The 12,540-nt window shown below is 40.0% G+C and overlaps 1 protein-coding gene and 1 pseudogene across 2 annotated transcripts in view; both read right to left on the reverse strand.

Annotated features, from left to right (window-relative positions):
* The window catches only part of USP44 (ubiquitin specific peptidase 44), a 47,423-nt gene extending 42,845 nt beyond the window's left edge, over positions 1-4,578 (reverse strand). Inside the window, exons 1-2 of one of the 2 annotated variants that reach the window (XM_059186556.1) lie at positions 4,401-4,578; positions 3,149-3,243 (exon numbers count right to left, since the gene is read on the reverse strand). The gene's annotated coding sequence lies outside the window, so the exon portion shown is untranslated. The remainder of the gene's footprint in view (positions 1-3,148; positions 3,244-4,400) is intronic. The other variant, XM_059186557.1, reaches the window with a different exon arrangement.
* A 1,540-nt stretch (positions 4,579-6,118) lies between these two features.
* On the reverse strand, positions 6,119-9,027 carry LOC131839833 (heterogeneous nuclear ribonucleoprotein A1-like; annotated as a pseudogene).
* Between the last annotated feature and the right edge of the window lie 3,513 nt (positions 9,028-12,540).

Raw genomic sequence — 12,540 nt, forward strand, 5'->3', positions numbered from 1 at the left:
ATGCAAAACTGTCATCTAAGAAGGACCCCTCTATCATTCTGTCAGCTGAAGAGCAGTAGTACTTGATGGCATACTGGGCTGCCTTGGACTTCCTCTGGTTTGCTTATTGGAGGTATTTTATTACCAGCCTGTTTTTGTGAAGCTGTGCTTGTACTGGGTGTGATTTAGCCATTTGGGCTGGTTGGACAGGCATCTTCTCTATTTCTTCCCACTTGATGTTTCCTTCTGCCAGAAGCTATGCTCTTTCAAAGAGGACTACCTTCCCAAATGAAGCTGTATTTTTTTTTTTAAAGATTTTATTTATTTATTTGACAGACAGAAATCACAAGTAGACGGAGAGGCAGGCAGAGAGAGAGAGAGGGAAGCAGGCTCTCTGCTGAGCAGAGAGCCCGATGCGGACCTCGATCCCCGGACCCTGAGATCATGACCTGAGCCAAAGGCAGCGGCTTAACCCACTGAGCCACCCAGGTGCCCAAAGCTGTATTTTTTAAGTCTTTGTCTTTCTGAAAGTCTAATCTAGCATGAATCTAAAAGATGATATTAGAGTACGATGAAATGCTATTGTGTCAAAACTCTGAAAGTAGGTGTGACTAGGTAAGATTTTCAGGGTATGGATTATAATAAAATTTCAGTGATTTTGCAATCAAAACAGACCTTGATGAAAATTCTTTTTTCTTCCCCTGCATAGTAGGTATTCTCACAGAGTTGTTTTAAGGATTGAATGAATTAATATATGTAAAATAGGCATGGCCAATTACTTAGGCACATGATAAATGGTAAGTATTTGCTGATGTGGTAATAGTATATTATTATGGTGACATATTTTATTGCTGCAGATAGCAATAGCTATAGTAAGAATGAACTACACAGTTGGAAGTACTAGGTTAGAGGGGTGCCTGACTGGCTTAGTCAGTAGAGTATGCCACTCTTAATTTCAGGATTGTAAGTTATCTCAGGATTGTAAGTTATCTCAGGATTGTAAATTTGAGCCCTACATTGGGTATAGAGATTACTTAAAAACAAAACCTTAAAAAAAGAAAAAAGTACTAGGGGAGCCTAGGTGACTCAGTCAGTTAAACATCTGCCTTCAGCTTGGGTTATGATCCCAGGGTCCTGGAGGATCAAGCTCTGTGTGGGGGTCCCTGCTGAGCAGGGAGTCTGCTTCTCCATGTCCCTCTCTGTTGCTCCCCCTGCTAGTGCTCTCTCACTTGCACTCTCTCTCTCAAATAAATAAATACAATCTAAATAAATAAATAAATTTTTAAAAAGTACTAGATTGGGTGGTAGCAGTTGATGATTTCTTTCTTGCTTGCTTGCTTTCTTGTTTTCTTTCTTTCTTTCTTTCTTTCTTTCTTTCTTTCTTTCTTTCTTTCTTTCTTTCTTTTTGTAAAGATTTTATTTGACACAGAGAGAGAATACAAGCAGGGGGAGTGGGAGAAGCCGGCCTCCTACCCAGCAGGGAGCCCTACATGGGATTCTATCTCAGGACCTGAGCTGAGGGCAGATGCCTAATGACTGAGCCACCCAGGCACCCCCAATTGATGATTTCCAACTCTGATAGCCACTGTACTTTATTATAGAGTAGGGAACAATCAATTTCTGGACTATTCAGTTTAAAGTTATGTTGGTATACATATTTACTGATTTGTTTTTAAATTTTTAGAAGTTTATTAATTTTTTTAGTAGACTCTACACCGAACATGGGGTATGAACTCACAACCTCGAGATCAAGAATTGTATACTCTTCTGACTGAGGCAGCCAGAAGTCCCTGTTTGCCATACATCTACTATGAGGACAAATGGGGGCGCCTGGGTGGCTCAGTGGGTTAAAGCCTCTGCCTTCGGCTCAGGTCATGATCTCAGGGTCCTGGGATGGAGTCCCACATTGGGTTCTGTGCTCAGCAGGGAGTCTGCTTACCCCTCTCTCTGCCTGCCTCTCTGCCTATTTGTGATCACTCTCTGTCAAATAAATTGATAAAATCTTAAAAAACAACGACGACTGTATTTTTCTTTTCTTCATTATCTTTTTTCTCCAGTAATTTACTATCGACCTAGTAAGGACATAGCCCTGTGATCCCTGGCTTCTTTATTTTTTTAAAAAGATTTTATTTGGGGCCCCTGGGTGGCTCAGTGGGTTAAAGCCTCTGCGTTCGGCCCAGGGCATGATCTCAGGCTCTTGGGATTGAGCTCCACGTCGTCGTCGTGCTCTCCTCTCATCGGGGAGCCTGCTTCCCTTCCTCTCTCTTTGCCTGCTTCTCTGCCTACTTGTGATCTCTATCAAATAAATAAATAAAAATCTTATAAAAAAAATGGAAGAGTTGAGTTAAAAAAAAAAAGATTTTATTTAATTATTTGAGAGAAAGAGATACCATAAATAGGGATAGGAGCAGAGGGAGAAGCAGATTCCCTGCTGAGCAGAGAGTTTCATGTGGGATCATGACCTGAACCAAAGACACTCTAAAAGTATCTAAAGACACTCTACTGTGAGTCACCTAGGCGCCCCATAACTTTTGCTTTAAAAAATATATATATATATTTATTTTTTTAAAAGTTTACTTATTGTTAGTAATCTCTACACCTAACCTGGGGCTTGAACAAGAGATCAAGGGTTGCACGCTCCACCTACTGAGGTAGGCGGCTCCTGCAGCTTTTGCTTTTCAAGGTACTGTGTCCTGGAGCTAGGTTTCTAACTCTCGTGACTGAGTGTTTTTAGGAACAATTGCAAAGAAGCAGGAAATGTGGATGACCATTTTTTCGTCAGTTAGTGCAACCAGTGTGGGAAAGATGCTTATTGGAAAGTAGATCAAGAGTGTAGTTTTTTTTGTTGTTGTTGTTGTTGTTTAGGTTTATTTAGTTTTGTTGGCTTTTGGTTTTGGTTTCTAAGTGAGCTCTAAACCCAGTGTGGGGCTTGAACACACTGCTCAGAGCTCAAGAGTCACCTGCTCTACCTGCTGAACTATCCAGGTGCCCTATGAAGATAGTTTTGATATAGAATATGCTTCTGTAATTCTCTAGCAAAGAGTTTTTAGGTTTGGAAGAGACCTGATAAAGTCCAGGCCAGTGGTTGATCTGGACATCCTTGGGTCCCTTCTTCATTTCTCTCCCATCATCCTCCCCTGTCTTGTGATCCTAGTCACAAGGAACTCACAGTTTCCAGAAGCAGCCCTTCTGTTTTAGGACTGCTGTTGGTAACTTTTCCTGATGTCGAGTAGAAACTAGGCTTCTGGTAGCTTCTTATTTGTCCTACAAATGATTGAAAGAGCAATTTTCATAGATCGGAAACAAGTTTAGTCTATTTTTATTGTGTGGTTGACAGAAGTGAATCCTCAATGTGCTCTATCTCATTAAGGATTTATGAAATTACCGTTCTTTATGCAATACTTTTGTTTCAAAGTACGTTCTGTATAGTACATTGTATTTTGTCTTAGTCTGTCATCTGAGAGGAGGCCAGGATAATTACACACACACACACACACACACACACACACACACAGCCTAATCCTTATGAGGTAGATATTATTTCCATTTTACAGATAAGGAAACTGAAGTTAGATAACTTCAAAATGACCCAAATAGAAAACTACATTGGCATTTAGATCTCAGAGGCTCCAAGAGATTAATTCCCGGCCTTTTCACAAGAATCCTTGGACTTTTCACTGCAATATGCTGTCTGATCAAATGGAGTATCTTGTGGTATCAAGAAGGTAAGAGACCTGAGGTCACAGAACTTGTTTTGGAGCTGGAGTCAGTCTTATAGTCTTTTGGTTTTATTTCTACTTGCTTGTGTAGTATAGTGGATGTTATTGGCTTTAAAGTATAAATTTGGCTCTATCTCTCCCCCCACCCCCCAGTGTGCTTGCAGACAGGGGTGCCTGTTTGATCCTTGGATTTAAAAAGAACCTGTTGAAGAAAAAAAATAAAAAAAGAAAGAACCTGTTGATGTTTTTAGGACTGTATGAATGGCAACTTGCTCCAAAATTGGACTGTGCCTCTACTGTGAGATGATTCCACTCTAAGATTTCCAGTTTGATTGCTTTTAAGACATAGTATAGAACCCAGTTCTTTCCATAAGACTGGCCAGTTCTGATGGAACCCAGTGCTGAGACAAGAAAATACAGTCATTTCCCCAGAGGATTAGGGAGTGAATGTAGGTACAGGGATACCTAGCACCATCCTCAAATGGGCAGGCTTTTTGCTAGATATTTTAACAATAAAGCCAAAGTTAATTGATGGGTATGATCAGGAATAATAGTCAAAATGAAAGCCTTTTGTTTTCCAAAACACTCCAAACTCCAAACTCCGCAGAGATGGTTTAAATATACATCAAATCCCAAATCTTCTACCCTAACAGGACAGAAATCAATCACAGTTCTCCGAATTCTCTTTTTTCTCAGGCTCACCTGTCCACACTTCAGAACTTTCTGAATGCTCCGACTTTACACCGATGGCAGACTCCAGCTCTACTCATCCAAAGCTTTCCATTTTGGTCAGTTTAAGTTCCTAAAGAGGCAGCTGCCATCAGAAGGCTAGGTATTATGAGCTCACGCAGGGCTGTGGGGGAGGGGTGAGCTGGCCTGTGGGGACTCCCCTATCGAGGAGCTGGTCACTCCACTTCAAACAAATCTGCATCACACTGGGGTTTCCACCCCTTTTTCTATGTCAATGATCCCCATTTGTCCCTAGTGCCTGGGGTTTCAGGTCCTGGTGAGCCATTCTCATGTTATCTTCCTTTTGTTTTTAGGCTGAATTCTGCCTTAGCGACAATTATCATTTATTCTGTACCTTTTAGTTTGGTGGTGAATGCTGAGGTTTTGCTAGCCTTTCAGTTGCTGTCATTCAGGCCCTTTCTAAAGAACAGGGGCTGAAACATCAATTCCTTGATCTGTCTCTGGCTGGCTGAGAAAAATCTTAGTGTTGGAGAGGGTTTCGGAGTCCAAATTTCTCTTTGGTGACAGGAAAGATTTGGGTGGGTGGGGGGAACAAAAACCAAAAAACAGCCATTCCCGTGTTTCTGAGTCTCTCATCTCTTAAACCTCTTTTGAAGATCTTTCTGTCTTCAAAGCACACACTTTTCAGAGTTTCACAGACCTGATACCCATGAAGGTAAAGTCTCCAAATTAGGAACCCTGCCTGCTCTAGTGTCCTTCTGGAGTCATAGGGGTTCTGGTCCCGTGTGAAGGAGGAAGTGGAGAATGCGGCAAGGGACTGATCTCTCAAGTTTTCATCATTTCCATTAAGCACTTTTAGCCTCATGTGTTTGAAATTCTGGGAGCACTTTGTACTATGACATATTAATTCCCAAGTTGCTATCATATTTTCTTAGAACTTTGAACATCATCAACACTGTAGTTTCATAACGTTTTTAGGGGAAATGAAGCTCTGAGAGTCCCCATTCATTGCATGTGGCAGTAAAGTGACCTCTAGTGGACTTTCCTAGTAGTTTCCAGGAAATTCTGGAAATAACAGCTGTTGGAGGGATAGGCCATTTAAATTAGATGAGCTATTCAGCTGCCTATTGCCAGGAAGTTGGGTCAGTGCTGGGTAAGCTTCAATGCCAAGGCTGGGACAGGTGAGGGAGATACTTACAGATGAAGCAAGATTTATCATTCATAAAAGTGGCTGCAAAAATTCCCTGGATCAGATTATGAACAATGAATTAAGACCAACTCACTGGATTGATTTTAGAAAAAAGAATGTTGTGTCTTTGAATAACACAGAGTAAGAATGATAGGAAGTCACGATAGACCTTTAGGCAAAGTGAGGGAAGACATATTCCACATTTTATGTTCTTCTCCTCCTCCTCCTCCTCCTCCTCCTCCTTCTTCTTCTTCTTTTTAAAGATATATTTATTAAGCACCATGACCAGACTATTACATTTAGCAATTGGCAGCGGGGGAGTAAAAAAGTAAACCCCAAAACCAAAAAATTACATTAAAACCATTTCTTGGAGTGCTTTACATCTTCCACGGAATGGAAACTAAAATAACCTGTTATATAATCAATCACAAATAGTCCTCAAGTTTTTTGTCCACATGCGTGAGTATTGTCTAAAACATGTCTTCTTTGTGGCAGCTTGGCTCTGCCACCACTGTGTTTGGCTGAGATCATAAACCTGTTGTAACCTGTAGCTTCCCTGTCACTTCTCTGGCTCTCTTTTCCTGCTCAGCTTTGTTTCCTGGCAGTCGTTAAAACCTTCTGCCACTGCTGTTGCTACTGCTGCTGCTGCTGGAACCACTGTAGCCACCTTGGTTTCATGGTTTGACAAATGTTGGCCTCTACCACCCTAGCGACCGGAGCTTTAGCCTCCAAAATATCCTCCTCTCATGGGTCCAGATTTTGAAGATCGATTATTATAACTGCCAAAATCATTCTAGCATCCACCACCTCCAGAGTTGCGTCTAACATTACCAAATCCATTATAGCCATCCCCACTGCCACCATTTCCACCACCACCTCGACTCACAGCAAAGCCCCCTTACCACTGAAGTGTCCTCTATGACCAAAGTAGTCATTCCCACCAAAACCACCTGCACGACCACCACCAAAGTTGCCAGAACTACTTCGACTTCTTTGGCTGGATGAGGCACTTTCCACCTTTTGCTTAGATAGTGCTCTCCTTACTTCACAGTTGTGGACATTCACAGTGTGGTATTTCTGAATGACAGTCTTGTGTATAGAGTCATGGTCATCAAATGTTATAAAAGCAAAGCCTCTCTTGTCGCCACTGCCACAGTCAGTCATGATGTCAGTCACTTCGGTTTTCCTATATTGTTCAAAATCATCTCTTAGATGATGTTCTTCAGTGTTTTCTTTAATGCCACTGACAAAAATCTTTTTCACAGCCAAGTGGGCACCCTTTGAGAATCTTCTCATGAGGCAGCCGTCTTTGGTTCCATAGATCTTCCATATGCCTTGGGTGGCCTTGCATTCATGGCTTCATCCACCTCCTCCACAGTGGCATATGTGACAACTCCAAAGCCTCTGGAATGCTTGGTGTTTGGATCTCTCATGACCACATGGGACACTCTGACTTAGACATGGCCCTGGTTGGAGGGGAGAATTCAATGATGCTTACTCAGGGGTGTCCATGGGCAGAAAGCTTTATGTTCTGTTTTGAGTCTTGGGAATTTTTATTGGGAGGAAGAAAAGGAAGTGAACATTTTTTAAAAGTTCTAGCTTAGGGATGCCTGGGTGGCTCAGTTGGTTGGACGACTGTCTTCGGCTCAGGTCATGATCCCGGAGTCCCAAGATTGAGTCCCGCATCAGGCTCCCAGCTCCATGGGGAGTCTGCTTCTCTCTCTGCCCTTCTCCTCACTCATGCGCTCTCTCCCTGTCTCTCTCTCAAATAAATAAATAAAATCTTAAAAAAAAAAAAGTTCTAGCTTAGAGCAAAACATCCTCTCGTCTCTGACTCTCTCACTGTCATGCTATACCTTTTAACTAGCCCTTCTCAACAACCAAAAAAAGGCCAAGTCCCATGTACAGTCATTGCCCAGGATCTAACCTGGCTCCTTTACTGGCCCTGGATTATGCTTCCTGCCCACTGGACCTGCACTGATGCTGGTTACCCGACTTGCTACTTGGAGCTCTTCAGGAACATTTACTTGGACTTAACTCTCAGCAAGTACCCACTTTTGTTGTTGTTGTTGTTTTTTTAGCAAGTACCCACTCTTGGATGTTTTAAGGAAGATACCCTACCCCAATTCTGTCCACAAAGACCCAAACCATGGCAGCAGCTGGCCACTCTTATACTAGGAAATAGCTGATTTGGACATTTGGTTTGGGCGTTTTGTCTAATAATAATAACCCCTCCTTCCCTTGACCTTTCTAACCTGGTACTTAGTCTTGTACCTGTGAGCCTATTTCTCAAGTCACTACCCCCTGGCTTTGGTTCCAGGTCTCATCTAACTCTATAGGACTCAGGCTCCCTTAGTTAGGTCTGCCCTTTTGGGGACACTGTTACAATGGGGTTTATATAATGCCCTCAGGATAAAGTAATTGTATATTAATAATGAGAATTTTTTTCAAAGGAATAGGGAAAGTCAATATGTAATATTCTTTTTTTTTTTTTTTTTTTTTTTTTTATTTTTTTTTTTTTTAAAGATTTTATTTATTTGTCAGAGAGAGCGAGCGAGAGCGAGCACAGGCAGACAGAGTGGAAGGCAGAGTCAGACGGAGAAGCAGGCTCCCTGCGGAGCAAGGAGCCCGATATGGGACTCGATCCCAGGACGCTGGGATCATGACCTGAGCCGAAGGCAGCTGCTTAACCAACTGAGCCACCCAGGCGTCCCTGTAATATTCTTTTGATTAGCATTTAAAAATTCTGTTAAACCAAATTCTATCATACATTTAAATTTGAATGCCTTTTTCTAAAGTTTAAATCAAGAATACAGAGGTGTATACTCAATACATATAGAAAATTTGAAAAACCTAAATAATGGTTAGAAAAAATAAGTTATATGTGAATTTCTTTTTTTTAAGATTTTATTTATTTATTGACAAAGAGAGAGAGCACAAGCAGGGGGAGCAGCAGACAGAGGGAGATGGAGAACCAGGCTCCTTGCTGAGTAGGGAGCTCAATGCTCAATCCCAGGAGCCTGGGATCACATGACAGAGCCACCCAGGCACCCTGTGTGTGAATTTCTGGTTGTGCTAAATTATTATAAACATTTGCCTGCCTACAGAATTATCATCTCATTGCTAATCTTTCTAGTTGCATTAAAACCCTCCCAATGAACCATGTTTACATCTGTGACCATTCATGATCTTAACAATAAGGCTTAATGCTTCTTTTTCGTAAATAGCAACTCATATGGTCCTCATAACATATATGGGCTATAAAGTTGCAATCTGAGAAGAATTCAGAGGTTAGTGGTATGCATGGTTTAATGAAGGATGACAATTGACAAAATACTTCAAGTTTAGCTGGTAGTAGAAGAAAGCCATTTGAGAATTAAGTTCAACAGGAGTATAAAAACTGTGTTTAGGTTTGCCATGATTGGGTGAATCTAAAGTATAGGATTCCATGTTCTTCTAGCATGAAAGAAACTATTTTTTTAATGAAGATTTTTGTTTATTTGAGAAAGAGAGAGGGAAAGCACGAGAAGGGGGAGGCAGGCTCCCCACCCAGCAGGGAACTTGATGTAGGGCTCAACCCAGGACTTTGAGATCATGACCTGAGTGAAGGCAGAGTTTTAACTGACTTTATTCTTTTTTTTTTTTAAGATTTTATTTATGTATTTGTCAGACAGAGATCACAGGCAGGCAGAGAGAGAGGAAGAAGCAGGCTCCCTGCCCAGCGGAGAGCCCAATGCTGGGCTCATGAACCATGGGATCATAACCTGAGCCGAAGGCAGAGGCTTTAACCCACTGAGTCACACAGGCGCCCCTAACTGACTTTATTTATAAGGCATCCCGAAAGAAATTATTCTTAAAGTAGTAAATAAATTTACCTACAAAGTGAACTGCAACTGTTTTTTTGAGTGTCAAGATGATTTCTAATTTCCCATCAAAAATAAAGAAAAGAGGACCTGCTAGCTCAGTTGGTGGAACATATGACTTGAACTTGGGGTTGTGAGTTCAAGCCTCATGATAGGTGCAGAATTTACGTTTAAAAAAAGGTAAAAATAAGGGCACCTGTGTGGCTCAGTGGGATAAGCCGCTGCCTTCGGCTCAGGTCATGATCTTGGGGTCCCAGGATCGAGTCCCGCATCGGGCTCTCTGCTCAGCGGGGAGCCTCCTTCCTCCTCTCTCTCTCTCTGCCTGCCTCTCTGCCTACTTGTGATCTCTCTCTGTCAAATAAATAAATAAAATCTTAAAAAAAAAATTAAAAAAGGTAAAAAGAAAAATGAAGAAAAGATCTTAAGAGTCGAGTAAAGCAATATTTACCTCTTTATATTGAAAATTTGAAGCACTTTTTTACTTTTCCCAGAGAAACACTTCCATTAGTGCATTTTGCCATCAGGGGGTGCTCTGGGATAATACTTTTCAGCAAAATAGCTATCTTTTCTGCTCTGCTACCTGAAAAAAAGCAAACGTTTATCTTTGTTAATTCTATTTTGTATCCAGATTCACTAACCCTCAGAAAGTGTCAGTTTAAATAAAAAAGGTGAAAAGAATATTGAGAACTGTTTCAAATGTAAATAGCTAGTGTCTGGCTCCTAAGGAAAAGACAAACACTGGAAGATATTTTTTTGAGGATTTTGTTTCCTTTCTGAAGGGATTTAAATCACAGTAAGTCAAAGCTGCACCTGAATTTTACTGAGTTGGAAAATGAAAACCATATCTCGGGGATTAGCATTTGCTCTTTTATTTTAGTTCTTTTTTGTAGCATTACTTTCACTATGTCTTTGGCCAATGCTATAAGGCTATATTATAGTTGAAATTGCTCTCTTCCAAAGTTGTATCAATGTTTCTGTAATTAACTTATTCTTAAGGCAGGGGGTTAGGAACTAAGAATTCCACAATAGTTCCACTGCCGCCCCTGCCACATTTATTGACCAGTTCTTAGGTTCTATTTTTGCCTCTCTAGGGTTGGTGAGGTGGGGATTGAGGCAGTGGGGAGGAAACTCAATTCTGTTTTCATGGACTGGAAGGGAGAATCAGACGTGATCACAGTAGCTATGCCAAGCACAGAATGCTAACTAGTCAAGGTCACCAAAATGACATTTACAGAGATGGCTACAACATCTGGTGGCCAGAACAGAGGGTCCTCACTGTTTTGGTCTAAATTACTCATAGGATTTTACTGCAAATATCTGTTGATGTTGGCTCCTTCCAGCCTGGGTGGAAATGACCTTGATATATAGCAGAAAGATAGAGGGAAATGTTACCTCTTCGAAAATGGAAGATTATATAGTCCCTCAACTCATCCCCTTGGGCAAAAAGAGGTAAGCCTTCCATTTTTAAATGATCAAAAGTTGATCATTTAACTTCCTCTATGCAAAAAGGAAATTGAGTTGAGGATTTATATAATGTAATTTGGGAGATTTTATTTGAGAATAATGTCTAGACATCAGTTTTTAGCGTACTCTTTATGCACTGCATTAATTAAAAAAAAAAACATATATTCATGCCATGAATATAGATGCCATGAATATAATGCCAAAAATACATTTTCCTTAAATATGTTTTAGGTTCTACTTCCCAAATTGGCTTTTACATTTTACCTTTATGGCTTTTCTTTCTAGAGATGATACGGAGAAAAAGGAAACAAAAGAGTTCTGGGTAAAGAAAAATGTACACAAACTTTCCCTCCCGCTTAATTTTGATATTTACAATTACATTTTTCTTGTTCTTTCTGCCCATAAAAAAAAAAACCCAAACCTTTCTTAGACTCTTTGATTATAGTAGAACATCCTAAAAAAAGATTTTCTTTATTAGAAACCATAGCAGATTATCAAGTGGCCGATAACTAAAACAGAAAGAAAATGTTCTCTAAGATTTGTTTTTGTTTTCTGTTTTTCTCATGGCTGCTCATCTATAAGTTACAAAGTTTTAAAATTTAAAGTAAGCCAGAAACTTACTGATTTTCTAGATGGTTGTCTCCTATTTTGTGAACCTGAAGGGGGATGTGCAGTCACTAGACTGGCTTCTGACCTGCACACACATTTTTTTTTTTTTCAATTAATCCTTTGCACAGAACAGATGCTCTGGGTGCAGTTTTAGGCCAGAAGAATGTCCAAAATATGTGGGTGTGAATTTGGCCAAAGGGTTAGTTGAATGTGGAGCACAGATACCAGCCTGGAAACAGGTCACATTTTAATGAAAAATGCACATTCAGCATGGCATTGTGCTTTTCAAAGAGGTGATTCCCAGCCATGGAGAACACAAGGGAGAAACAGGCATTCATGTGGAACTGCTTTAAAACAGAATTCTTGTGTATCCTGGCTGGTGGGGCAGGGCTCACTAGTACCCCTTGGGAAATGAGATAATGGAATTTTGCTAGGCATAATTGAGTTGTGTTTTTTTTTTTTTTTTTAACCATAAATCGTCATTCTTCAAAAAGGAAAAGAAACTTCTACAATCAAATAAAGGAAAGATTTCATAATTATAACTGGCCATGCTAGAAAAAAATTCTATCTGAAAGGGGAAAAGGTGTAGTCCCATTCATACACTCAGAATTTGACTAAGCAGAGAAATAGAATTTTCCTTGGTTCACAAGAAAAGAAAAGAATAGTGAAGAAAACAAAGTGACCAAAAAAAAAATCTCTACCTTTACATGTTAAAGAGTGAAATACAGAACTCACTTAAATACATGTTTTGTTAGAAATGATTTTATTTTTTCTCAAGAAATGTGTGTGTGTACACGTGTATTTTAAACATTTGAAATCATCTGTAAGTACATAAGCAGCATAATTGAGCTTATTTTTAAGAATGAAAGAAATATAGAAATAATAAACTCAGTCACTTTTAAAATGGGAACAAAATGCTTTTTGGTAGTGTTAACAAATAGAATTTAATTTTATGTCATTATGATTAGTTATAGATGGCATACAAAAATAGCAACAGAAAGTGTCTTCTAAAAAAGTGAATGCATTA

Source organism: Mustela lutreola, chromosome 8 (assembly GCF_030435805.1).
Source record: "Mustela lutreola isolate mMusLut2 chromosome 8, mMusLut2.pri, whole genome shotgun sequence".
Taxonomy (NCBI): Eukaryota; Metazoa; Chordata; class Mammalia; order Carnivora; family Mustelidae; genus Mustela; species Mustela lutreola.